Source organism: Xenopus laevis, chromosome 7S (assembly GCF_017654675.1).
Source record: "Xenopus laevis strain J_2021 chromosome 7S, Xenopus_laevis_v10.1, whole genome shotgun sequence".
Classification (NCBI taxonomy): domain Eukaryota; kingdom Metazoa; phylum Chordata; class Amphibia; order Anura; family Pipidae; genus Xenopus; species Xenopus laevis.
In genome coordinates, this window is record NC_054384.1 from 78838435 (window position 1) to 78865393 (window position 26959).

Below are 26959 nucleotides of genomic sequence, written 5' to 3' on the forward strand. Positions count from 1 at the left end.
TCACAGAGAAATACCCAGATCTGCAGACTATTACAAAGCAATTAGAAGCTGACATGGCAACAGTCACAACTGCAATTTTGTGAACGTAATCACTGCTGTATCAGTTATATTCAACTCTTATTGAATTGTATAACAAAAACAGTTCGGAATAGTATAGCATTGAAGCAAAATATCAGGCAAGTTTAATCATATACAGGTATGGGATTTGTTATTCGGAAACCAATTTTTTGGAATGCTCCAATTACAGGAAGGTCATCTCCCATAGACCCCATTATTATCAAATAATTCAAAATTTTAAAACATATTTCCTTTTTTCCGTAATATTAAACAGTACCTTGTAATTGATTCCAACTAAGATGTAATTAGTCCTTATTGGAGGCAAAGCAATCCTATTTGGCTTATTTAATGTTCAAATTACTGAAAGACCACTTATATGAAAACCCCAGGTCTTTAGCATTCTGTATAATAATACCTGTATTTACCAGTATAAGGATTTCTCTAGGAAGAAAGGGGAGTCAGACAGTTTCTTGTGCAACTGCAAGTACTAAGGGCAAGATTACAATTTATGTAGTAAAATCCAAGCTATTATTTGGAGCCCATTGAGTGCAGAAAATAAAGGTATTTAGTGAATGTAACCTTGGTCATTGCTATAACTCATTATGTTAGCCTTTACAGAGATAAAGACCCAGGGCTGAATTTCAGCACCTAGGCTGCGCGGCCCTAGCACCGTTCTAGCGAGTGCAAGCGCACTGGGGAGCTGCGCGTTTCCAGTGCTCCTCAGCAAGCGGCTGGGCGGCATGCCGCCCTAACATCTCGCCGCCCTAGGCCTGGGTCTTTGTGGCCTCACCACAAATCCGGACCTGTAAAGAACTATATGCAAGGTGCTCCTATACCCCCCTTGGCCACCTAATAAATAACAAATTCTCAAACACACACATTCACAAATAAAGGGAAGGCATGTGCCGACTTTTATTGCTTCCTAAAATGTACAGCTGGTTTCAAGCCCTGTCTGATCTGACCATAGTTAAACGTATTATTCCACCTTCATTTGATTATTTTAGCTAACAAGCTTTTTACTAGTTTGGTAATAAGAGGTGACAAGGTGATAGGAGTAGTTTTTTTATTAACTGGTTGATGATAATGCCATGAGGATATCATCTCTGCATAAATCAGTGCCAGGTATCCATCAGCAACTCAAGATGGTTTCTGGTGTTGTGACTGCATGAGAAATAATCATCTCGATTACTAAGAAGAAACCCATTTTCTTCATTTTCTATCATAATACAGGGACATAGTTTTAAAGGTATTCATTAAGCAGGTAGATTTAATTTTTACAGTATTTATACCGATTTGATCTGTACTTTTACCTATACTGAGTCATCACCACCTGAACTTCTTATGCCTCAGGCATAGCTGATTCACTGCAGATGGCTTCCTTCCAACAAAATACACTTGTTATGGTCTACCCATCATCCACTGGCTGGCCATGACTATATACGTAACTAACATTCCTTTTTGCGTTTTTTTTCTTCAGTTTTTAATATAAACAAAAACAAACTTTGATCCAGCTTTGTAGCTCACAACATCATACAGAGCTTTGCATTCTATAATGTGGTCAGTTAGCCAGTGAAAACAAACATCTGATTGGTTGCTGTGGGTTAAATGACCAGAATAATCATGGCTTTCCTTTGCCACATAGTCCTGTCTGTTTCTGAGGTTAAGTTACTCTTTATGCAAGAATAGAGCCAAGGGGAGTTCTAAATATAAGTGACCCACAATTATGGGAAACTCAAGTGAAAGCACTTGGCTTTAGGCAATAATATCTGCATAGTTACCTGCAGTGGGATGGATCTGACAATACCTAAATGGCCTACATTCTTTTGATTCCATTTATTATTGTTTAATTGTAATGGAGAAATTATTCCTGTTCATAAGGTCGTTATTCAGCCTGTAGCAATCCTTTTTATTTACGGAATACCTCCCTTGTAATAAAGATACTCATATGAACATGAGTACTTTTTCAATAAATCAGTAACTTCTAACATTACAATTCCAGGCATAAATTTATAGTTCTGTAAAAATGCCTTTGGAATATACCAATAATCACCACCATAACACTATGCTGTGTCTTGTTATATATATTCACTATACATACACTACTATATTTATATTTATGAAGCTTTGTAATAAATGTATAGATATATGTGTAGGCAGAAAAATAGGAATTATTATACAAATGTGCCATATAAAAAAACAGCATTGAGTGCCACTACTTTTTACACAGCATTTTACACCACATTTCACGCCAGACATTTTTGTCACATGAAATAAAGGCCAACTGAAAAGTTGCTAATAACAGGATAATAGAGGTGAATTACCCCTGAAATACGAGTGCCCTTGTTTTGTCAATAAGCCATGCAAAAGACTGTTGTCTTCCAAACCCCATAACTGAAGAGTGTATAGTTTCTTTAAATATTTACCAGTGGAGAAATTGCCAGGTACTATACCATATATTCATTTTACTGGGCCCTAAACTTTAAAGCTAATGCCAAGTCTTTCCCACCTCCTAGTTACCATCCAGCATTTAAGACACCAGTTGTAAAATATAAGGATATTAAAGAAGAACTAAACCCTAAAAATAAATATGGCTAAAATGCCATATTTTACATACCGAACTTATTGCACCAGCCTAAGGTTTCAGCTTGTCAATAGCAGCAATTCTCCAGGACTTCAAACTTGTCACAGGGGGTTCCCCATCTTGGAAAGTGTCTGCGACATTCACATGCTCAGTGGGCTCTGAGCAGCTGTTGAGAAGCTAAGCTTAGGGGTTGTCGCAAATTATCAAACAGAAAATGAGTTTGGCCTGTAATATATACAGGGCTGATTATTATATTCTGATGCTAGTTGCACTTGTTTCTGAACTGCCATGTAGTAATTATCTGTATTAATTACTAATCAGTCTTATATTGTGACATTTCTATTCTATGTGTACTGTATATTGTGAGTGGGTCCCTAAACTCAGTAAGTGACAGCAGCACAGAGCATGTGCAGTGAATTAGCAGAAAGAAGATGGGGAGCTACTGGGGCATCTTTGGAGGCACAGATCTTCACTGCTAAAGGGCTGTGGTTGCCTTGGGCTGGTATAAAAGCCCAAAACATAATGTACAACATTTCCAACTTCTTTATTTAGGCTTTAGTTCTCTTTTAAAAGCTACAAAGTCAGTCAATGAACATACAAAGGCATGAAGCTGCAGGCTGATGATCCCTAAGCACTTGTTATAAGGATATATTTTTACAGGATATTATATACAAAATACAAGCACCATTCTGTTATTTGAAATAGTACAATATTACATCTATATGTTGCGTTATATATTTTAAATTTTGCTCAGTTTTTCCCCTGAGGCAAGAAAATCTAGAAGCAGTTTGTTGTTAAAAAGCCATAATTCTGCCTTCCAATTTCAGATGTTTCGGCTGATTAATATTTAGCACATACACAGTTATAGTCTAACTAGAGTAAAGGAAAACCTATGCTTCGTTTTACTGATGAATTTACTGTATTTTATGCTCCTTTAAAGTCCATTCCAATATCACACATAGCCTGCAGGGAGAATAATATATAGACCTGGTCTGATATTATAGCATTGGAATATTTCTGTAATTAAAACGACGCACATTTTACAGCTATATTATCTCCAGTAAATACAAATATGTCAGTTTGGAAGCTATATTATAAAAGGCGTAACCAGAATAATCACACAGTTTATTTTTGCTCTGCACTTTTAATTACATATATATGCTATATGGTTATATTCAGTAACATATCAACCAATCATATATTTCCATTGATTATTATAAATGCACAGTAACAGGCAAATGTTGGTTGCTATAGGTCCCAAACCTGTATTTATGTATACCCCTGATATTATCAGTGTGGCATACAATTAAAGCTCAAAATTACCCTGAGTGGATATTAGCATTCTTTTTATGCCATACTGATAATATACAGGTGTGTGACCTATAGCAACCAATCAGCAGTAAGCTTTGCCTGTTACTGAACACTTATAAAACTCAAAATTACTCTGAAATATAGGAAATATTAGCATTAACATTGGAGAACCTTAAACCTTAAACTGGTGACTATTAAGAGTTGCCATGCAGTAAAAGATTTATCAACTGAGGGGTCTTAAATATATGAGTCCGACATGAATATGGTGAAAACCGTTGGTAAAGAAAAAAGCAGTACAATGAACCCATTGCTCTAGACCTTGTTAAGGTTAGAATGGATGGGAAGGGGATTGTGCTGCTTTGTACAAATAGCAACCAGAGACTGATCTGAATAGCTCAGGATGAATAGAAACAGCTCCGCAGCGGAGACTCTTTTGTACTTGAGTGAAGACTTGGCAAGGCTTGAGCACCACAGCAACTGTAAAAGATGAATTCCCCTTCAGTTCTGGGTCACCGGTCAGTCAGCAGGTTCCCCACATTAGCTGCACAGGCTGCTAGAGAAGGTTTTGATTGTGCCTTATAAGCATTAGAAAATTGATTTTTTTTTCCCTTGGAAAGAAATCTTACACAGCTCAACAAAACTTGGTTCGGGTTTACATAGTGAATTTACAAATTGATTTTTAATTTTTTTTTTTTTTTACATTGCAGCTCATATTGAGTTGTGTTTCCATAAAACAGTTCAAATGAAACAAAAGCCTAAATTCCTAAAGGAATTTTTCCTATATAAATGTGTGTAATATTTTTCTCACGCTATCAATATACACAGGCTGATAGACAGAGTTGGCAGCCAATGTCTGGCTGTTTCTAAGAACTTTTAATATTCCCTAGAATGCCATTATCTCAGGCTGGCTGGCTATAACATTCTGCAACTTCCTTTGCACTCGTACATAAGCCTTTTGCAAAAAGATAAATCATAGAATTTATAATGTAAAGGGTTCAATACTAGCTGAAATCAGCTTTATAGTAGCATTATTCTTACATACTGTACATATCATTTGTACTGCACCAAGGCAAGAGCATGCCTCTTAGTACCCATCAACACTTGCACCCAAGGGAAAGCTGCACTTTGCTCCTAGCACTAGTGAGTCCTGTCCTTACTACCTGACCTATGGTAACGACAGGGTCCCACTGCATCCTGTACCTGCCCTGCTCCTTAATTTACACCTTTGAATGAAGTCTACCTGCCTTCCCCGATGCCACTGCCCCCCAACGCATACCTCCCGATATTTTGGAAGCAGAAAGAGGGACAAAAAGATTTTCCGCACGAAGCGGGGCAATTTTTTTGACCACGCCCCATTTTGTGGTCACACCCCCTAATTGCCTTGTTCATTTTACAAAATTTGGCAGGTTACAAAAGTTTGAACACATTTTTGTGGTTTTTATGTGTTATTACAGTTTTGCTAATGAAGGTGAGTTTTCCTTTAAGGTGTGAGTCTAAGCTCTCCCAAGAGACCTCCTTTTCTTAAACTGTTACAAAAGTATCTAAGTATCTATTCTGGGCTCTCTGCCAAAAGCCAATTAAGTTAGAAACTTTGTATCTTTTTCTGGCTGTTCAGTGCAGGAGATCAAAGAGAAAGTCGGGACATTTCAATAACAAACCCGGGACTGCAGGTTGAGCTGTCAAAATCGGGACTGTCCCGTGAAAAACTGGACAGTTGGGAGGTATGCAAACAGAGTACAGAGGCCTGTTGGTATTCAGTATGTGTAGAGGAAAGGGGTTAATTTATAAACACTGGACAAATTTTAACCTGGCAGTTAACTATTATATTTTTTTTAGCCAGTTGCAAAGAGAACAATGAAAGTAAACACCTGATTGGTTGACATAGCTAATCAATCAGATGTTTACTTTCATTGTTCTCTTTGCTGCTGGCTGAAAAAAAATATAATCACTGGTTGCTATAGGTTACTGCCTAGGTGCAAATATGCAAATAAATGATCCCCGCAGTGTGCAAAGTGCAAAAAAGTAGCTGAATGCCTTTTTTTATCATTTGTACACTGTATTCAGCAACATAAATGACCCCTTGTATATTTTTAGATAGATATAAAGACCAGTATTAAGCTCAATTCAGCTGTGCAAATTTCAAGATGGGAAACAGAATCCTGTTCTTGAATTTCACTTTCTTCCTGTCGTGTCCTGTGCTATAGAAAACTATTCAGCTGCGGTTACAATAGTGCTATTAATTACCCAAGACGTCTTTCAGCCAATAAAGTTGCATATGCTAAGCCACCCTTAAAGTCAAGGCTATTATTCGATGGAAAGCAGAGCCTGAAAGTAATTTATTGCAATAAATTAGTAGATAAGGATCTTGCGGTTCTTAAAATTTGAATTGGTAAAAGAACTAAATTCTCATTATATTTTTTTTTATCACAAATCAGCATTGTCTGAATATATCATGGTATACTATAGATTATACTGGCATAGCCATTCTCACCAACCTCAGTGTTAAGCTGGGGGAAAAGGATATAAATAGCCTATCCTAACAGTCTGGTGCCACTTCTGTAGCATCGTTTGGATGAGTTTGCCTTGTAGAAACATACAGGAGGCAAAGGAACTCATGGAAGTTTTTTAAAAGGAAAATAGTTTTATTAAGGGGGTGGTTAACCTTTAAGTTCATTTTTAGTATCTAATAGAATGTCAGATAGAATGTCAATTTACAAGTATCTTTCCAATTGGCCTTCATTTTTTATTTTTTATGGTTTTATAATTATTCTTTGCAGTTTTCAAAAAGAAGTCACTGACCCCATCTTTATACAAATGCTTTTTAAGGGTACAAATGTATTCTTATTGCTTGCTACTTTCTATACAGGGCAGGCCCTCTCGCATTCACATTGCAGTCTCTTGGTCAAATCAATGCATGGTTGCTAGGGTAACATGGACCATAGGAACCAGATTGCTGAAACTGCAAACTGGAGAGCTGCTGAATAAAAAGCCAAAAACCACAAATAATTAAAAAATACAACAATTTCCAATTTTTTTTTAGAATATCACTCTCTGCATTATATTAAAAGTATGAACAACACCTTTAAGTCTTCTATATGTATTTGTATCTCCTAACTATAACCATTTCTTGGTGACTCGTTGAGGGCCCATGCTTGGGACAAGAGGACTCATTTATTAATTAAAGGTACTTGCATCTAAATCAGCTACTTTAAGCATGAAGCACCTTGATGCAAGGGAACCTTGTGGCTACCCACACCTTGATGATGGTGGTAGCTCCAGGGTTATTAACAAAGCATATGTTTGCATGAAGAATGGGGCACAGATGTTGGGGACCACCTTAATAACTCCATCCCACCTCCCAAGATTTTCAAGAGAGATACTGAATAAGAAGCCTTTTAAATTAAGAAACTCAAAATAGTCCCAAGACTGCAAAATATTCAGATGTTTATAAGTGTATTCATTCATACCTCATACATCCAGATCTACTTGAATCCCTAATTGTTGCAGTACTTGAACAGAGTAATGAGCCATACAAATGCAAAGGTTATAGGCCAAGATTGGAAGATATTCATAGAAATGAATTCCACCCACTTCTATTATTCTATTAAGTGGGGCTTATAGAACAAATATAAAAGTAAGGAGTTTCTTAGTCAGGCAGCCAGGCTAGTATTTTTGTATCTAGTGAAATAGGCAAATTAGTGAAACCAACACACAAACAGAGGAGTATTTGCCAGTTGGGAAACCACATACAAAGGCCCCCATTTGACAGCTGCCCAAATAGCTCGAAACTTACTGTCAATTTAATGGAAAAGCACACGTGCCAATATGATGATTGGATCACTAGGAATCGGCTTCATTTCAGCAAATAGTGGTTAGTAAGTCTTCTCATTTTTGGCCACACATGAGCAGATGTTAAGCCAGTTGGTTCAGAACTATCCAAACCAGCCAATATGATCTGCTCACTTAGATCTGATTCATCAAAACTCATTGTTGATTGGCTGCAATAGGCTATTGCACTGGTGCAAAATGTAGATCTTTAAGTCTAGCAGCCCTACTATCTGTTTTGTGTGAGATTTGATTTATGGGTTCAGTGGTTTCATCAGAGTGCTTTGTTTTTAGAATGATGACATTTGTGTGTTAAAATGTCTATGTTTCAAATGCTTTCAATAAACTGTTTCTGTTTCCCTTCTATAAACTGCGCTGACTTCAAAGATATTCTTCAACTGAATAATATGCTAAAGATGGAAAGAAAGAGCAAATAAAGAAGGAATCTGGATTGTGCTTCTAAGAAAATTGGCATTTTCTAAATGTATTCTTTCAGATACATGTGCATTCCATTCAGGGCATGTTCTGACAATCACAGCACGGTACATAGAAGAACACTTGAGTGCCAAGAGTCACTATGTCTGCCATATACTCCTACAAGGGAATGTTGTATCAGATCTCCTATAGTTATTAGTCAATGGTCACATATTCCATCTATGATTCTATTCAAAAACATGCCTTTAATATATATATATATATTATTACATATAATTTAGGCTGTGTTTTAGGAATAAAATTTTACTTATCTAATTCCTCCTGACCTTATTATAGAGAAACCAGTCATGTCTTCACCAAGCTAAGATTCTTAATTGCTCTTGTTCAACCACTCATTTTTTAGGAACCTTGTTGCACAGAAGCATGATTATATAATTTAAATGTCATGATTATCTTGTGCCAGTCAAAGACCCAGCACGGGGCAATGTTACGGTCTCCATACACAGGCTGATATAAGCTGCCAACAGATAAATTTGGCAGCTTATTGGGCAGTTTATGTGGCAGGTTTGTAAAATCTTGTTGGATTGAGGACCACATTGGTTCATTGATGTGGTCAGGGGTGAATTGGGGGGTCCTTGCCATCCTTTTTATGCTCCCCATCATACCTGCCACATCGCTAGTCCAGAGAGTGCAACTGAACTCTCTGCACTAGCAGACTCAAAATTCCAATATAAAAATCTGAATTTTGGATCTTAAAGTTACCAGGAGCGGCTTTTTGCCTGGTAACTTGCCGGCTGCCGCCATCTGAGGCGAGTTTCTCAACCCATCTCATGGTAGCAGCTCCCCTGGATGCAGTCCTTGATCCAACCGACTGTATTCTCCTCATTGTGGGCATATTGGAGAGAGATTCACTTATTTGGTGTGCAACAATGTTTTTCAGCAATGTATACTGTATTTTGACAAAGCGGCCAAGGCACTGAGTGTGTCTTTATAAATGTTCCCTATTCAAATTGCAGAAGTTGTTGCTTTTACTTTGTGCTTGGAACTTTGTATAGAATTAGCTTTTTATCAGTGGAAGCACACCAGGACTCATGAGAGAATCCTCATACAACAGCAGGCGGGGTATAAAGACTTTTCAGTCTGACATGCAATAAGTATCAAGAGAACTTCAGCTTCTCTTTTTTCCTGATTTGCCTTGAGCATAAAGCGTTGTCATGTTTCCTTATTTGTTGTAGCGTAGCCAACACAATGTTTTAGTCCATATGTTAATAATGTAACATAATATAGATGTGTCTGCACAGAATAGACAGCAGAGAATTAACTGACTCTTTCTTATGATTCCCATGTCCTGCAAGAGCCTGAAACAGTTGGTACGCACCCCATGCTGGATCATGTTGCTAAGGGACACCTCTGTTGGCACACATTTCATGGAAATACCAAAAACATTTTCTATGTAAATGAAAACCAAGGAAATGTTCTTAATATAAAAAAAATTGCGAGCAGGTCAAATTACAGAGTGAAGATCAGACAAAAGTGAAAGTTCCATCTTGCATTTACATATCTTACAAAGACTCAAATGAGAGGTCTGTCTTTTTATTGTATAAAACTAAACCAATGTACAGCAAGCCAAAGCCACTGAGAGATAATAACAAACAGCTTCCACCCACATAAGTCATGTCTCCATATATATTACATGTGTATAGTCAAACCCAGATTGTATGTGTTCTAGGGGACTGAAAAATTTCAGGAAAAAGTAAAAGGGGGTCATGTAAAACAGGATTTTTTTCTGTAAAAATAGTGTCAACTGTGTACAAAAAACTTAAATTCAGGAAATTTCACTTTCACATGGGATAACACACAGGACAAAGTGATGACATTAAATGCATGAAATATATTTAAAATCCAGGAAATGCCCCAAATGAATTGCATTAGAAAATGAAGGCACTATAAAAAAAAAATATAAAATCTGGGAAAACATAAAACAGGGGTACATAAAATAAAGCTTTGTCCCTATTCCAAGCTGTTCATAGAGAGGCTGATATTGACTGCCTACAGGGCTAACCTGATTGACGTATTGGTACATGTTTGAGGCCACCACAATGGCCTCCCTGTCAATACCCCGCTTAATTACAACAGTGCAGTTACCCATAACAACCAATAAGGTATTTGCTTTCATTTTTGTAACTTGCAGTAGACTGCTCAAAACATAGTGCTGATTGGTTGCTATTGGCACCTGCTCCTCTGCACTTTAGCACCTGTTGTAGTATATGAGCCCTACTGATTTTTGTTGTGTTTAGGGCTCTTACTGACGAGCGGTTGAAGCTGCGCTCCCCTGTGTTCCGTTTTTCAGCGTTCAGCCGCAGGGGGGCGCAGGAATAGACGCATTTAGCTTTTTTCAATGGGGCTGTACTCACACAGGCACGTGTAGGCGCCGAACGCAGGAAAAATGCAGCATGTTGCGTCTCAACCTGCGTTCGGCGCCTACACGTGCCTGTGTGAGTACAGCCCCATTGAAAAAAGCTAAATGCGTCTATTCCTGCGCTCCCCTGCGGCTGAACGCAGAAAAACGGAACGCAGGGGAGCGCAGCTTCAGTAAGAGCGCTAAGACAGAAAGCAGTCGTCGTCCACTTGGCCTTGAACTGTTTAACTGCCTTAAACAAATATACTAGCAATGATGAACTTAGGCTGATGTTTACCTGACTATGTACACAATATTAATCCATAGAAATCTAAGTTGTCATGTATCTGGGCTTGTATTTCTGTAAGTGCAAAAATAAATTGGCTGAATGGTGTAAAAGTGCTGGTGTGAGAGTGGCTGTGATAATGTGTCTGTGCGTGTGTGTGTACAGGCCCATAGAAATCAATTATCTCCTTTATATCTACTGGGTGCTAGTGGAAAGTGGCATATACTAAAGGGGTTGTTTACTTTTGTTATAGTTATAGAATGGCCCTTCTTAGCTACTTTTCAATTGGTCTTCACTGAAAAAATTAAATCGTCTCACAATATCTCTGGCTACATCCTACCAAATTTGAATTTATCTGTGAACTAACCCTTTAATGATGTAGCAAGGAACACATACAAATCTTACTTTAAAGGGGGTCTTTCATCTCTCATATTAAAAATGTGTTTATTAAAGCATATGTAGGAAGGACACAACATTTGAAACAAATTAAAAGCTAAATGTAATTAAATTGTTTGTAGAGACAGCTGACAGAGGTATCTTTTAGCCTAATGTGCCTACCATATATTTAGCCAGAAAGTCTTGGCTGGTGTCTTGAATATTTTTGTAGCATGTCAGCTTGTTAGTAATTATGGGCACAAATGAGAATTTCTTCTTTCTTCTTTCTACAGGAATCTGCAAAGTGCTAAAAACAAGCTGTGTTTGTTTTCATGTAACCTGCCTAGAAAATGAAAATACTGAAAAATGAAATCCAATTATAGGAGAAGCATATCATTTAGAGAGCAATGTGAGAGCAAAGACTAACGTCGTGCGAGGGTTTGGAAACGACAAAGCATCTATTGATGAGAGTTTATTTTTACTTGCACGGAGTTCTTTGTCCATACAATGAGGCCGGCAGTAATGGCTGATTGTGGGACTTTCTGCAACTGCTCGCGCCTCTGCAATGAAGCACATGCCTGCAAAGGGCAGAATGTACAGTGCAAAGGCATATTCCTCTCTAATCACAACATCTGTGAAAACGAAAGCTCACCTTCGCTAAACTGCAAATGATGCCTTTTTTCAGATGCTTTCTATTTTTTACTGTTTTTATCATTTAAGTTTTAAAGTAAATTGTTTTCATTTTCCCAAACACAAGTTTCCCAGTGGCTGCTCAGGTGCCAAGCCCTCTAAACTGTTACCATCTGATTCATTATTTTATTTCATAGCTGCAAAGGCCCTTCATACCTTTGCACTTCACGACATGGCTCATTTTCATCCACCAGCGCTGTGGGCAACTTGGTCGGACTGGGCCAGCGGGACAGAGGGAAAAAACCCGGTGGGCGAACCAGACCCGATCCCTGCCTGCCCTAAGCCGTAGCTCCCCCACTCCTTCACTTTCCCTCTACCGTTGCTGCTTGCCCTTCCTTCCTCCAATCACTGGAAAAGAACGGTGCTCACAGGGGGGGGGGGGAATTGGCAGTGTGTGGCAGGAGCCCCCCATGTTAGAATCCCCAGTGGGCCTCTCACACCCTAGTCTGACCCTGCGTGTTTATCTCTGCAGTGAATTGTGCTTTAAAACTCTTTCATGAAAGGTATTTGCATCTAAATGTGCTCTTTGCACTTCCATATAGTTGCGCTCAGTGTTAGTGATGAGTGAATCTGTCCCGTATCGATTCGCCAAAAAATTTGCAAAACTCCCAAAAAATTTTAAGTCAATGGACGTCAAAATCATTTTGACGAGCGACAATTTTTACATGTGTGCCTTTTTTGTCCAAATGCACATGCGCGAAGTGTGAAAAGAATTCACAGCTGATGAAGTGCGGAAATTTCCTACGAATCCATGCCTGGCGAATAAATTTTGCCTATCACTACTCAGTGCTGCGTCCAAGGAACCCTGAAGCTACCATCATCTCCTGACCAGGAAGAAGCTACAGAGTTCCCACAGCAGTCTGTGTCAATCGCTGCAGCTGAGTTGCTTCAAAAAAATAGGCCCACGCTCACATGCGAACACGAGAAATGACGAATTTGCAAAGAAGCACATGCTCAATTGTGTTAATTTGGGCAAATTAGTCACAATTCCATTGGATTGCTTCCAGCACAATTGCATCAGATTCATTGTCATTTTACAAAGTGATGATGCTGGAATTCTGGCAGAAAATACTACATTCTGAGGAAAAACTTTGGGTTTTTTTGAAGCTAATGGCAGAGTGTCTTCAACTGCACATGCTGTATCAAGCTCCATATCAATGTACTGATCCAAAAAACCCCAAAGATACAGAAGATAGGGGTGCCAAAAGTAAAGCACCCACAAGTGATTGTATATACTTACCTAACACCGGCCGGTGCTCCTATCAGCAAAAAACTGCACCAGTCCAGCGAGCACGATGGAGCGATCGGCTTCCAGCTTGTTCTTTCTTTGAAAAGCCAAACTTTAACAAAGAAGTCTGCTATTTTGATCTACTACGCATGTGTCTGCCCTGGGAAATTTGAAGAAAGAAGATGATTGCTCCTTGGTGCTCGCTGGAAGAACCCCTGGATTGGTGCAGTTTTCTGCTGATAGGAGCACCAGCCTAACTAACTTTTGGCACCCCCATTTTTAATAGGCCTTTCCTTCTCCTTTAAAATGAAAACAAGTCAGTCAGCACTAACTTGCTGCTACATGTAATTATTTAGGAGCATGTTGCTGATCTTCATAAAACACTGTATATGCAGAACAGCTTCTCATTGGGTAAACAGCCTTCCTATTAACATGCATCCTTTGAAGTTTGGCACAGTAGCCCTCCAGGAGCACATTTACATTAGGATATGATTATATCTTCTTTAAATATTTCAATGCAAGAGTAAACTTCTTTAGTCTAACATTGACATCTTTAGATATTGTTGGGGTACAACAGGGGATTCTGAGAGCTGCAGTTCACATTTGAAGAAGTACAGGCCGTGCCTTATCTACTATATTTATATTATTCTGAACCATTTCCATGTCTTGTGAATTATCCAGCCAAATCCCCTGCAATGGGCAGAGTTAGCAGAGCGTGTTGCAGCGCGTAGCCCATTACTGTAACAATGTGCACAATAGTGACAGAATAGGAAGCAAGGTATGCACTTCCCTTCATATGGAAATGTTTATCTGTGCAAGTGTGTTTGTTGTAACATGTCCATTGATACAAGGTAAATGTGGTCATTAATAACACCATTAGATAAAGTGGCATAATCCCTGAATAGGTAAATGGAATGCCTTCAAGAGATATTTGCTTTATAGGTGGCTCTTCAAGAATCAGATTACCAACACCTTTTTTTTTTTATTCTTCATTTACTGTAATTTAAGATGGGCTGTAACTAGAGGAACATAGACCCTGATGAAAAAGTTAGTCTGCCCTACTTGTCACCCACTAGCCACCCTATCCACCCATAACCAACAGACCATACATTGGGTATTATGCATACACACTGCCCAAACCCTAACATGACTTGTCAAACTACCAACCTCTTTTATTCCAAATGCCCCAATACCTGAACCACCACAACACCATTTTTACCTAGAGAGTCTGGGGTAGTGAAGGAGGGCTAGCGTGACTTGGAAACCATCATTTCTGAAGTTTTCATGCCCTTGTTACAGCTACTGATTGGCTGTTACTTGATCAGTAAGGGCAAAATGTGTGGATTATGTTGTTTATACCTATATCTGAATGGTAAAGCTGCCGTCATAAGACTGGCCTCTTTGTTCTGTGACCTATGGGGAGTATACTTCTCTCTAGCCATGACGTGCAAGAGTTTCCCCTCCTTGTGCTGTTCAATTATTAACTTGCATCCACGCTTTACAACTTATAAATCAGACTCACACAAAGGTTGCCCAATTCAGCATCATTTCTTCTCTGCCAGTCTAGGTATGAAAGACTAAAATGTTAAACCTTTGTAAAACATAATTTTCAAAGCATTGCAATGTAAGAGGCTTAAAATGGGGAGGGTGTTCAGCAGTGCAGCAAATAGAATCGAGTGCACCTGCACCATCACTTTTATATACAGATAGCTTTGCTCTAGAACAGCTCTAGTACTATAGTAATCTAGTATTTGATCTGTTATTTGTATTCTTTATACAGTATTTATAGTGCTGACATATTATGCCGTAGTACTGTATGTCCTTTACAGAGATTATAGATGATTGATGTAAATCTCGACAACAATCTAAGGTACTCACCCCCCAAGGACATTTTCCCTGTGTTCCAAGTCTTAATATAGTCAACTGGGCAGCTCCTTCACCCACAAATGTCTGTGGTAATTGTACAAGCAACACATTATCCCATTGTATAAGAACTTGAAGAGTTTTTCTATATTCACTTTAGATATTCTAAACCAGTGTCCCTCTTGCTTTACATTATGTTTTGTACCACAGCCCTTTAGCAGTAAAGATCTGTGTCTCCAAAGATGCCCCAGTAGCTCCCATCTTTTTTTCTGCTGATTCACTGCACATGCTCTGTGCTGCTGTCACTTACTGAGCTTAGGGACCTACTCACAATATACAGTACATATAGAATATAAATCGCAAATTATAAGGCTGATCAGTAAGGAATACAGATAATTACTACGTCAGCACGGAACCAATGCAAGTATCATCAGGATTTAATAATCTGTCTTGTAGCATCAGCCTATATGACAGACAGACCTCATTTTCTGATTGATAATTTGCAGCGACCCCTAAGCTTCACTTCTCAACAGCTGCTCAGAGCCCACTGAGCATGTGAGTGTCACAGACACTTTCCAAGATGGTGACCCCCTGTGACAAGTGTGAAGTCCTGGATCATTGCTGCTATTGACAAGCTGAAACTTTAGGCTGGTGCAATAAGTTCATAATACATAAGTATATAAAATATGGCATGTTTAGCAATATTAATTTGTAGGGTTTAGTTCTCCTTTAAGATCAGCAGCATGGCAACTGATAAAGTTGACATACATGTGCTGTAATATAAGTTAAGAAGTCAGCTAGTAACCCATTTCTATTTAAAACTCAACTTGTTTTTCATATAAATGCTAGAATGTATTCCCCAATTCCTTTACCCCTTCTGCTGCCATTCATGCCAATTAAAGTCAAGGCCAATGGGGCTAAACCCCCCAAGGCATAGGGCTCACCTATGCCCTAAGTGTTTCCCTGGCTGTGCAGCTTCCTTATGGGCAGAACTGCCATCTCTCTCATCTAATGCTAAAATATAATTGTCTTTAGCCATAGCTGTCTACAACTGGAAATAAACAGTATTAAAAAAATCAGTTCCAAAAACGATAAATAATATGAAGGCAACATAGTATAATTACTTCCACCTACAAGGTCACAAATCACTTAAAGGCCTTTGAAGAGTAAAGAAATAATGGACAATGTTAAAAATTTGATTTTCCCATATGCTATAATTTGCTGAAACAAATCACGTTAAACAGGGAAAATTGCCCTTTAGACAGATTCCTCAACAAATATCCAATTTGACATCTGCTCATATTTAAGTAACCTTAGTGGACTCTTGATGTCACTTTGGCGTTTTTCCCAACATTAAGAAACCAATCATCTAAACCTAAGGTAGTTGGAAGAAGAAATATCTTGCCTAGGTACTAGGCTTACTCCTTATTAGATACAGGGCATTAGCAAATGACTAGTGATTGTTGAATTAAATTCGCCAGGCATGGATTTGCGGTGAATTTCCACGTTTCGCCGCCTGTGAAACTGTGGTGAAAATTTGCTGGTGAAAAATCTGCTGCAACAAAAATGATTCGGACACCCATTGACTTTAATGCATTTGGACAATAATAGTAGAGTGTATAAAATTATCACTCGCGTCAAAATTGTCACAAAACACCACAGATTCGCCCATCACTACAAATAAATGTAGAGACATGATAATTGATTATGGCATCTGACAGTCACACTAGGGATTCACAGTGTAAGCAATAATGCCCACTTTTTCTCTGCCCCCCAGGTTACCTATCACAATATCAAGCAACTGAAGATGGCACTGGGACGTCACTTCTGAAACTCCAAAAAGATATGGCAATTAGCTGCAAAGGTTTAAATTGCTGGAGGCTGACTTCACATGTAAAGAATATGAGAAATGGTTAGGCTGCTGGAATAGATTTCACTTGCTGCTTTCCTGCATTATATTTCTACACATTCCCATAGAGACCTCCAGGGTTGGACTTGGAGGTCCTGGGCCCAATGTGGCTGCCACCTCAGGGGCCCCCATCCAGTGTGGGACTGGGACACCAGGGGCCCAACAAAAAAACCTTAGGCCAGGGGCCCACTCTCAGTACTATTATTCTTCCTCCTCTCATTCAACCTCTATTCTCCTAGTCTCTTTTACTTTTACTATAATAATCTATTATTCCATCTATTTCACCTCTTTGTTCTCATAGAAATAGGGAATGGCCATGAAATAGGCCAAATGTTTAGCAGCATGAGGGCCCACTGACACCTGGGCCCACCGGGAGTTTTCCTGGTATCCCTGTGGGCCTCTACCTATCTCCCTTGTTCAAGTCTTATCTTTGGCTGTCTGAGTGCTTCTGCTGATAAAAACATGGGTTGCAGCTTATTTGGTTTCTGGATACTGTTTTATCTTAACTGTGAAAATGTCTGTGTGTATCCACTCCCAGCCTGCACATGTTTCTTCTGTTACCGGAAGCATCTTTCTATTCAAGCAGGCCTGACGTAATTACAGCAGGTACAAGTTTAATCCAGCAGAGATCAAGATTAAGATTTATTTTGTGCAGTGGGAAAGGTTAGGTATATATATATATATTTTTTTTTAAAAAAAAAAAAAAATATATGAAATCATTAAACCCTTAAGGAAAAACATTAGGCTGCATAGTATATTTGCATACAGAGAACTAATCTGTAACCAACGGTATGTATACTTGATGTTATAAGTAGATTTATGCGAATATTATGCCCAACTACCCTCTTTTTCCCCTTTCCTTCCCCCCCCCCTCTTATTTTCTGTACCCTTTTCCCCAAAAAAACAAAAAAAACAACTATAAATAAAGAATTCTAAAAGGGAAAGGTTAGGTAGATTTCTCTGTGAGTGAACTTATACTATATCATCTCATTTCTTTGCTTTTAAACAGAAATGCTCTATAAAGCATCATTTGCACACCAGACCGGAAACACTGGTATTGTAGTACTCCTTCCATGGAATATAAAGAAGAATACAGGGAATAATATGCACCATGCATACAGTTTTAACATCAAAGGTTTGAGTATAGGGGTATCTATATGAGTGCAAGTTTTTCTCCCACACAGGGGTGTAACTAGTGACCTATGGACCCAGGTACAAATATGTTGTAGGTCTCTCTCCTTAGCACCTGCAAACATTTGTGTCCCCAACTAACAACAGTTTCTTAATTCAATGTCCTCTATCCTTTCATATCCCTTTTCTACTGCATGTGGGATTATGAAATAGTCCCTGATGTTTTTTCAATCCAGTGCAAGATGCAGAGCACAGCCAGATCCCAGACTCAAGTGGTGCTTTTAGAATGAGCACTAAGGACACTTTTTGTGCCATAACTCTTGCATCAAAAGCCTTCCTCTTACAGGACTAAGGCCAATGGCACACCTAACATTTCTCCACTGGTTACAAGGGGTTAAACACCTGATACCTCTCAGTGCCCCTTGTAATTTACATAAATAGAAACTAACTGTCATTAGCAGCAACAGGTGGTCTCTTGCTGGGCTTTATCAATGCTAAAAAGTGCTGCATTATAACAATCAATGTTGCACTGGGGTTACCACCTATGCACATGAAAATAATAAAACTCGAGACAGAAACTCCAGCAAAAATTCAAGGACAAGATTTGTCCTTTATTTCATTAGTGATGTAGCCAGTAATACTGTAGCTCAATAATGAAATGAAAGGAAGAATCTAGCCCTTAACTTGCTGGAACAATACAACATTCGGGTATGGGTAACCTGTTATCCAGAAAGATCCAAATTACAGGAAGGCCAACTCCGACAGACTCAAATAATTCACATTTTTTAAAATGATTTCTTTTTTCGCTGTAATAAAAACACAGTACCTTGTACTTGATCCCAACAAAGATATAATTAATCCTTATTGGAGGCAAAATGATCCTATTGGGTTTAGTTCACGTTAAGATGCTTTTTAAGCAGAGTAATGGTATAGAGATCCAAATTAAGGAAAGATCCCTTATTTGGAAAACCTCAGGCCCTTCACATCCATTGTACAACCAACAACACATTTATAAAATCCCAACGAGCATGGGTAAGAAACAAGCAATACATTACCTCAACCAAAGTGCTCATTCTGGGTGTCTATTTTTTACATATAGGAAAGAGGTCATGAACACAGTAAGCACAAAAAAATCAAGTATGACTCCTCCAACATGGGCTGAAGAAAATTTTATCAAACATAGTAGTGTCCTCCATAAAATCACTTAAATAACAAAATGCTGAATATTACATATGGGTAAATAAATAGGATCGATGTAGATCAATTCTTATAAGCTGGTAGCTCAATAATCCACATTCATTCATATTTGGACTATTGTTCTTGCCAGTGGACAACAAATAATGAACAAAATGTTCCTGTGCATTTAAATATAGACAAATATATCATCTTTCCTAATGAGCACTATGCCTAACTTGAAATAATGTACATTTGAATTAAAAATTAGGAATTTTTCTGCATTTACCAAATATTTATGAAATATATAGGTGCCAGAATATCCCTGAAATTATAATAAGGGGGATATTTATCAAAGGTAAATGTGTATTTTTCATTGATGTGTAAAATATCAAAGAGTAATGTGTATTTTTTTAAATGCTAATAAATTAGATTTTACAATTCAAATGGTATTATATCTATGAAAAAAATCGAATGTCTAAAATTTGATCAAATAGTTCTGACCCGAAAACTCGACTTTTCTGCAGCAAGCTTTTTTTGATGCGCAACATTTAGGGGCATATTTATCAAATTTTGAATTGAAAAAACTTTTTTTTTGGATGAATAGGTCAGTTTTCCATCGAACAGGTTCATATTCGGGTGAATTCGAATCGTACGAATCAAAGGAATATCGCATTGGATAGAATTAGATTCTAAGTTTTTCCCAAAAAATCCTTCACTTTTTTCCAATTGACTCCAAATAGGTTCTAGGAGGCCCCCCATAGGCTAAAACAGCAATTTGGCAGGTTTTAGATGGCGAATGGGCAAAGTCGAATTTTTAAAGAGACATTTCATGATAAATTTCGAAATTCGAATTTTCATTTTTTTTTCAAATTCAAATTGAATTTTGACTATCCCCTAGTCGAAGTACACAAAAAATAGCTCAAAATTTTTTTGATTTGAAAATTCACCTAGACTTTTGATAAATCTGCCCTTACTATGGGGCATCATTTTCGCAGCAAAACTTGTCAAAAATTTGGGTCATCACTGCTATTAACATCTTCAAATAGTTCAAGGAACCTCTGCCATTGACTTCTACATGAACTTGGCAGATTTTAGGTGGCGTATATAGTGAATAAAGTACCCCCTCTTGTAAAATATAAGGATATTATTAGTTACCGAGGAGTTTCATGACCATATAAAAACACGAGGCCGAAGGCCGAGTGTTTTTATACAGGTCATGGAACTCCGAGGTAACTTCTAATATCCTCATATTTTACAACTGGGGGTACTTTATTTATTATAATACACAAAATTTAGTGAGTCATGTGACAAAAATTACATCACTACTCACCGTTTATAACGATATATTTTACAGGATATTCATGGCTTTTGTGTATTATATTCGAATAAGAACTATTTCCAGGGTCAATAAATCTTGCATTTGAATTTAAATTCGAGTTGGTGCTTTTACATTCCAAATTGTGAGTTTTGACCAAAAAAAAATCTGAAAACTCTAATTTACCTTAGTAAATCTTAGTAAATCTGCCCTTGAGGGATACTGTGTCAGCGATGTCTGGTGTCTCAGGGCTGAACCACATGGCGCATCTTCTTGACATGCGAGGACGCGGATGCAGCGAAAATAAGGTAAGTAATAGAGATGTCGGACCTTGTTGCTGCGCGCATCCAACACGAGTGTCTGATGCGAACGCCTCGAGGCCGATTCACTAAGGGTCGAATATTGAGGGTTAATTAACCCTCGATATTCGACTAGGAATTAAAATCCTTCGACTTCGAATATCGAAGTAGAACGATTTAGCGCACATAGCACATAGGATAATTCCTGCGATCGAACGATAAAATCCTTAGAATCAAACGATTCGCAGGATTTTAATCCAACGATCGAAGGAATATCCTTCGATCAAAAAAAGTTAGCCAAGCCTATGGGGACCTTCCCCATAGGCTAACATTGACTTCGGTAGCTTTTAGATGGCGAACTAGGGGGTCGAAGTTTTTTTTAAAGAGACAGTACTTCGACTATCGAATGGTCGAATAGTCGTACGATTTTTACTTTGAATCCTTCGATTCGAAGTCGTAGTCGAAGGTCGAAGTAGCCTATTCGATGGTCGAAGTAGCCCAAAAAAAACTTCGAAATTCGAAGTTTTTTAACTTCGAATCCTTCACTCGAAGTTAGTGAATCGGCCCCTTAATGTTGCGTCTTCAACCGAAAGTTGTGTCGGATACACACAGCGACAAGGTCAGACATTTCTATTACCTTATATTCGCCGTATCCGTCTCCTCGCATGCGCTTCCTCCCAGCTCGACGGATCTCAAGAAAACACCCCGTGTGGTTCAGCCCTTCAACTCAAAAAGTTTAATAACCACTGGTGTACATTTATTAAAAGTGATACTGAGAACTCTTGGGTATGTAGAAAAAATGTTTCAAATATTTTTGGAGGAAAAGAAGATGAATGTTACATCGACAAACAGACTGATAAGCAATATCCTTTAGGAAACAGATGAAATGAAAGAAGGTCCATACCCCTCCAAGCCCAGGCTCTAGTTAGGACATGAAAATGACTAAAGTAAAGGATTAAAGGCATAGGTTTTATGCTTAGATATAAATAGCTAGTTGGGACAGAAACACAATATGAAGACTTATATATCTGCCCAAAGTTATAATTGCTGATACTGCAAAAACATACCTTTTCATCAGATTTGAAGACAGCAAGCAATGTGGTTGAATTTCTTTTCTAGAGTATGTTGCCATGGTTACAGGATTGGCGAGCAGCAGAACTGAAAGCTAAACCACAAAAATGACTAAATGGATTCATCTTAGAATGTGCCTTAATACATCATACTAGTAAAATGAAATTACCTGCAAAAAAATCGGTATAAAAAGCTGTGTAAAATAAATGGCAAATTTATTATTTGTTATTTTGTACCATGCAAATGCCAGATTTTCTGCCATTATTTTACACTGCTTCAAACCTTTGTAAGTAGAAGTTGCTCAAAACATGTAAATAAATAACGCCATTTTTCACACAGAGATGCCTGGCAATGTGTGGCAAATTGTTTCACCGTTTTTACACCACAAAATAAATCTTGGGGGTTATTTACTAAACTCTGAATGCAAAAATCACGAAAAAAAATTTTTTTTAAAACAAAATCTGACTTTTAAAAAATCACAAATTTTTCAGAATCAGAGAGTCCGAATCAGAAAATCTGGCATCTCAGACCTGTGGAGGTTGCATATAAGTCAAAGGGAGAAGTGGGAGCAATGATTTTTTGTGTGCGCTGGGTTTTCGTGCAATCCCCCGAAGTTTTTAGGCAAAAAACATAAGAAATCTGAGTTTTCAGGTGAAAAATCTGAAAAAATTGGATTTTTTCACGCAAAGCAAATTTTTGGGAAAACGTAATAATAAATAAGTGTAAAAAAACCCCAGCGGATTTGTTCAGAGAATACTGAGATAAATTCAGACTTTGATAAATAACCCCCTTGGTCTCCCAAATGCTTTAAACATAATGAGCCAGTTTCAATTTGATGAGAAAAGCTTATCTCCTAGTTTTATTCTAGATTTTCCAATAGAGCCAGATGCAATTTAATAAAACAAACTAATCTCACCGTGGGGCATATTTATCAAGAGTCAAATTTAGAGTTTCATCTTATATTTTTATTATAATTTATACTGCAAACCCCCTAAATTCTGCATGTGTACCGTTCAACAACTACTCTTCTGGCAAGAACAAATAATGCAAACAATCCAAAGACATTGAGATGTCCACATGCATCTGAATGGGATCAATGTGAAAGGTACCATGTCATGTTCCCAAATGAGCACTCTTTTTAGCTTGAGAGCAGCAGAAATTCATTAAAAGATTCACACATACTACAACACTTGCTGAAATTAAAACAGATACAAATCATTCATGTTCTTGATTTTAACAACCTTTACTTTAACAGAGTTATGTCACAAATGACTCATCTGGGGATCCTATTATTTATATGTAAAACAACAAATGTCAGATGTGACAGCACAGGGCCAGTTATGTGCAGAGATCACTGCCTGTTAGTGAGACACATTGTGCAGAATGAAGCAGTGCTTAGAACCTACACTGAGTTTGGCACTAGTCTTGGGTTAAATGTGTCAGGGAGATAGAGACGACCCCACAAATCCATCAGCTTTACTGCCGCAATGGTTATTCTATTACACATACTACATCTTGGTCTATTAGAATTCCCAACACTTCGAATGTTCTCATCAGATGTTCCCATTAAGTAAGATTGACTGCATTGTTTTCCATTAGAAAACATGTTTTAGCTGAACGCTGGGAAATGGTCTGACCTACTTCAAGAGTTTCTGCATACTTTGAATTCAGATTGCACTTCCAGATCCCTGGCTCCTTCAGCATGTCTTTGAATTATCATTAGCTTTTCAGAAGCAAGCGCCCTGGATATTACTGGCATTAACACCAAGGCTAGAGAAAAGACACTGAATGCATTGGGCAAAAGGCAAAGCACAAACCTCCTCTCGCTTAACTGGGACTCTTCCAAGGACAAGTCTGTTTTCATTCTGTGCTGCAGTTTTGACAGATCCTTCCAGTAAAGTGCAGAAGTAGAAACTTCCTTCGGTGTCTGCTAGTGACTTTCCTTATCCCACACTGATCTCGCTCTGGGTAATCCAGGCAGTCACTGCAGCCTATTCAAACAAATTCAGCTCCAGGGTAACAACAATTTCAGAGTGGGAGGGGAAGGAGGCATAACCAGGGTGTTTGCAATCTGTTGGAAGCAAGTCCCCTTTTCATTCGGATTAGGAACCTGTTCTGCAGGTTAGAAGCACTGATACCGTTTAGAGCAAAAGTAATCCCCTCTCCTAACTCATTGGAAAAGTTTTTATCATATTTTGGAAATGCTGATCTGAAGAGGCTTTGGGAGTGCGCCATACAGTGCAGTTAATGATTACTGTAGGGTGTGTAGCATTACAGCATTTCCTCCTACACCTTCCTTTTGCCTTACAGAACAGATAGGACACAGGGAACCTTGACCAGGCAGTGATTTATTGCAGCAGTACAGTGTATGCATGCAGGAACTGAATTCTGTGCATAGCAAATTGATGCACTACTAATTGGTTGCGATGAGCCACATTAAAAGCCTTGTATTTATCACTTTTTTCAGGCATAGCTGTTTCAAGTGGGGACAGTAGTCTGTGGCCCTGTTCTTCCCGAGGCACTGTAAGGATCAAGCTGAATGCAACACTGATGCCATTTTTTCTTATTTCATAGACGTATATGTTGCCCTGGGGCAAGAGCTGATGTAAATGATGTATTATCTCTGTAAAGGGCTGTTCAACTTGTCTGCACTATATAAATAAAGCAAAATAAATAAGTAATGCCTGTCAAACATACAACACCCTGTATTCAATGCTGGTAACTATAGTCCAATTCTAGGATACTTTTCTGAGACTCCATCTCAGTCCTGATTTGAGGGTATATTCCTGCCCACCCTGGATCACCTTTAAATTATCAGAGTGTTGCTAAGCATTGAGTGGTGGTGATTTTACACTTTGCTGTGTAACGATTTCACATTCTGATAAATCTGCCCCTATGTGTCAACATGCTAGAGTACTTTGGGGCATACTTACTAAGAAGTCAGGGAAACTGCATAGACATTGCAAACAATGCCCTTTGATTCTGGAGTGGGAGAAGTCACTGCCTCCAAACAGTTTTGCTCCATTCTGAGCTCACAAAGATTTAACAGAGATAAACTATTTAAAGAGATAAATACAGCATTCTTGTCACAATTTTATGATCTCAGGATTAACTCAGAATAAGAACTCACTCCATAATTTACCCAATCTGCTATCCAGGCACACCCAAATAAGCCTGAGATACAGAAAGATGTAATTGCCCTGTAATAAATGCCAGATTTTATCAGGCTTTGGGCTAATGCCACATGGGGCTGATTCACAGCCTGTAGAAAAATGGCCCGGGTGCAGACACACAGAATTTTGGTGCTTGTTCGTTAGCTTGAGAATCAGCCCTGTGTGGCATTAGCCTTAAGTCTAGGGCCCTCAGGGAAAAGGCTTGGAGTACCTGTGAATTTTACTAGCTCTCAGGGCTCAAAGCGAAATGGCCCAAAATCGCCAACCACAGTCTGAGTGAGCCAAACTGCTTTGCTTTGAGGCAATAGCCATGTCAGGCAGTGGGAAGGAATTTTAAGCAATTTTGTGTGAGCTACTGAGCTACCAAAAGTGCCATAGTGCTCCAAACCACACCACGTGTCATTGGTTCTGTGTGCCTGTACTTGTAGCCACCACAATTCCCTACCCTGCAACATCTAAAGGGGCAGTATAAATACCCCGTAGTTTAAAATGAACTAATTAGACTGAACACAAACATAGTTTTTAGTATGGTTTTTGCATAGGGCATGTTTAATTGTTAAGGTAGAGTGTTAGATTACCAGTGTACCTCCTCCCTTGCCCTTTTGTTGTGACTGTTTTGTTAGCAGTCACATGACTGCTAACTGGTAAGTCACATGACCAGGGGCAGCTGGGAAATTGACAAAATGTCTAGCCCCATGTCAGATTTCAAAATTGAATATAAAAAGATCTGTTTGCTCTTTGAGAAATGGATTTCAGTGCAGAATTCTGCCAGAGTAGCACTATTAACTGACGACAGTATCCATTTAAAGGGGTTGTTCACCTTCCAAACACTTTTTTCAATTCAGCAGGGACAAAGATAACAAATGTATCAACTAAATGTATCCATTTAGAATAGTTTACAGGATCGGCGACCCCCCGCCTCCCAGAGCTGCTTCCGAAGGAGAGAAATTACACTTTAAACTTCAATATTAGAAAAACCGTCACACATAGGAAATAGAAAGTAATTGGAAAAAGTTGTTATTTTTGGTGATCTATCTGAAACCAACTAGTTGTTTGAAGGTGAACAACCCCTTTAACACAAGATAACAGCTCTCTGGTAGATCTAAGAACAGCACTCAATACTAAAATCCAGGTCCCACTGAGACACTTCAGTTACAATGAGTAAGAGAAACAACAGAAAAAGTATGTTTTAGTGGGAGCACTTACCGGACACTGAATTCAGACGTGCTGTACAGCTAGCCGCCATCCCACACGGTCACAAGAATTCCAGGAACAAGAAAAGCGAAGCACCGGGAGAATTCAGTAAAATGTAAAAAAATGAAATTTTATTCAATAGACATGTAAAAACCAGTTACAGCAGCAACCCGTGGCTGCCCGCTTAACGCGTTTCGTGGCGTCCTGCCACTTCATCAGAAGCTACATTTACATTTTACTGAATTCTCCCGGTGCTTCGCTTTTCTTGTTCCTAAGAGAAACAACAGCCTGCCAGAAAGCAGTTCCATCCTAAAGTGCTGGCTTTTTCTAAAAGCACATGACCAGGCAAAATGACCTGAGATGGCGCCTACACACCAATATTACAACTAAAGAAAAATACACTTGCTGGTTCAGGAATGACATTTTTATATTGTATATTGAATTACATGCAGTGTAAACAGTGTCATTTAGAAATAAGAACTACGCCATAAAAATCATGACAGAATCCCTTTAATATTAACATGCATCCAAACAGTAGAAGGAATTCAGTAATTATTTTTAGAATTAGATTTTATTCGTTTTGTCTTATATACGTATTTTTAAGTTCCAAATGATTTACTTTGTGTGCGTCTTCATCCTAAC

The 26959-nt window shown here is 38.4% G+C and overlaps 1 protein-coding gene across 9 annotated transcripts in view; it reads right to left on the reverse strand.

Annotated features, from left to right (window-relative positions):
• Window positions 1-23948, reverse strand: part of LOC108697630 (1-phosphatidylinositol 4,5-bisphosphate phosphodiesterase eta-2) — a 400986-nt gene extending 377038 nt beyond the window's left edge. For 4 of the 9 annotated variants that reach the window (XM_041571420.1, XM_041571414.1, XM_041571415.1 and 1 more), the window contains exons 1-2: window positions 23768-23941; window positions 21947-22044 (exon numbers count right to left, since the gene is read on the reverse strand). The gene's annotated coding sequence lies outside the window, so the exon portion shown is untranslated. Of the gene's footprint in view, window positions 1-21946; window positions 22045-23767 lie in introns of all 9 variants that reach the window. The other 5 variants (XM_018227851.2, XM_041571417.1, XM_041571419.1 and 2 more) reach the window with 4 other exon arrangements.
• Window positions 23949-26959: the final 3011 nt, after the last annotated feature.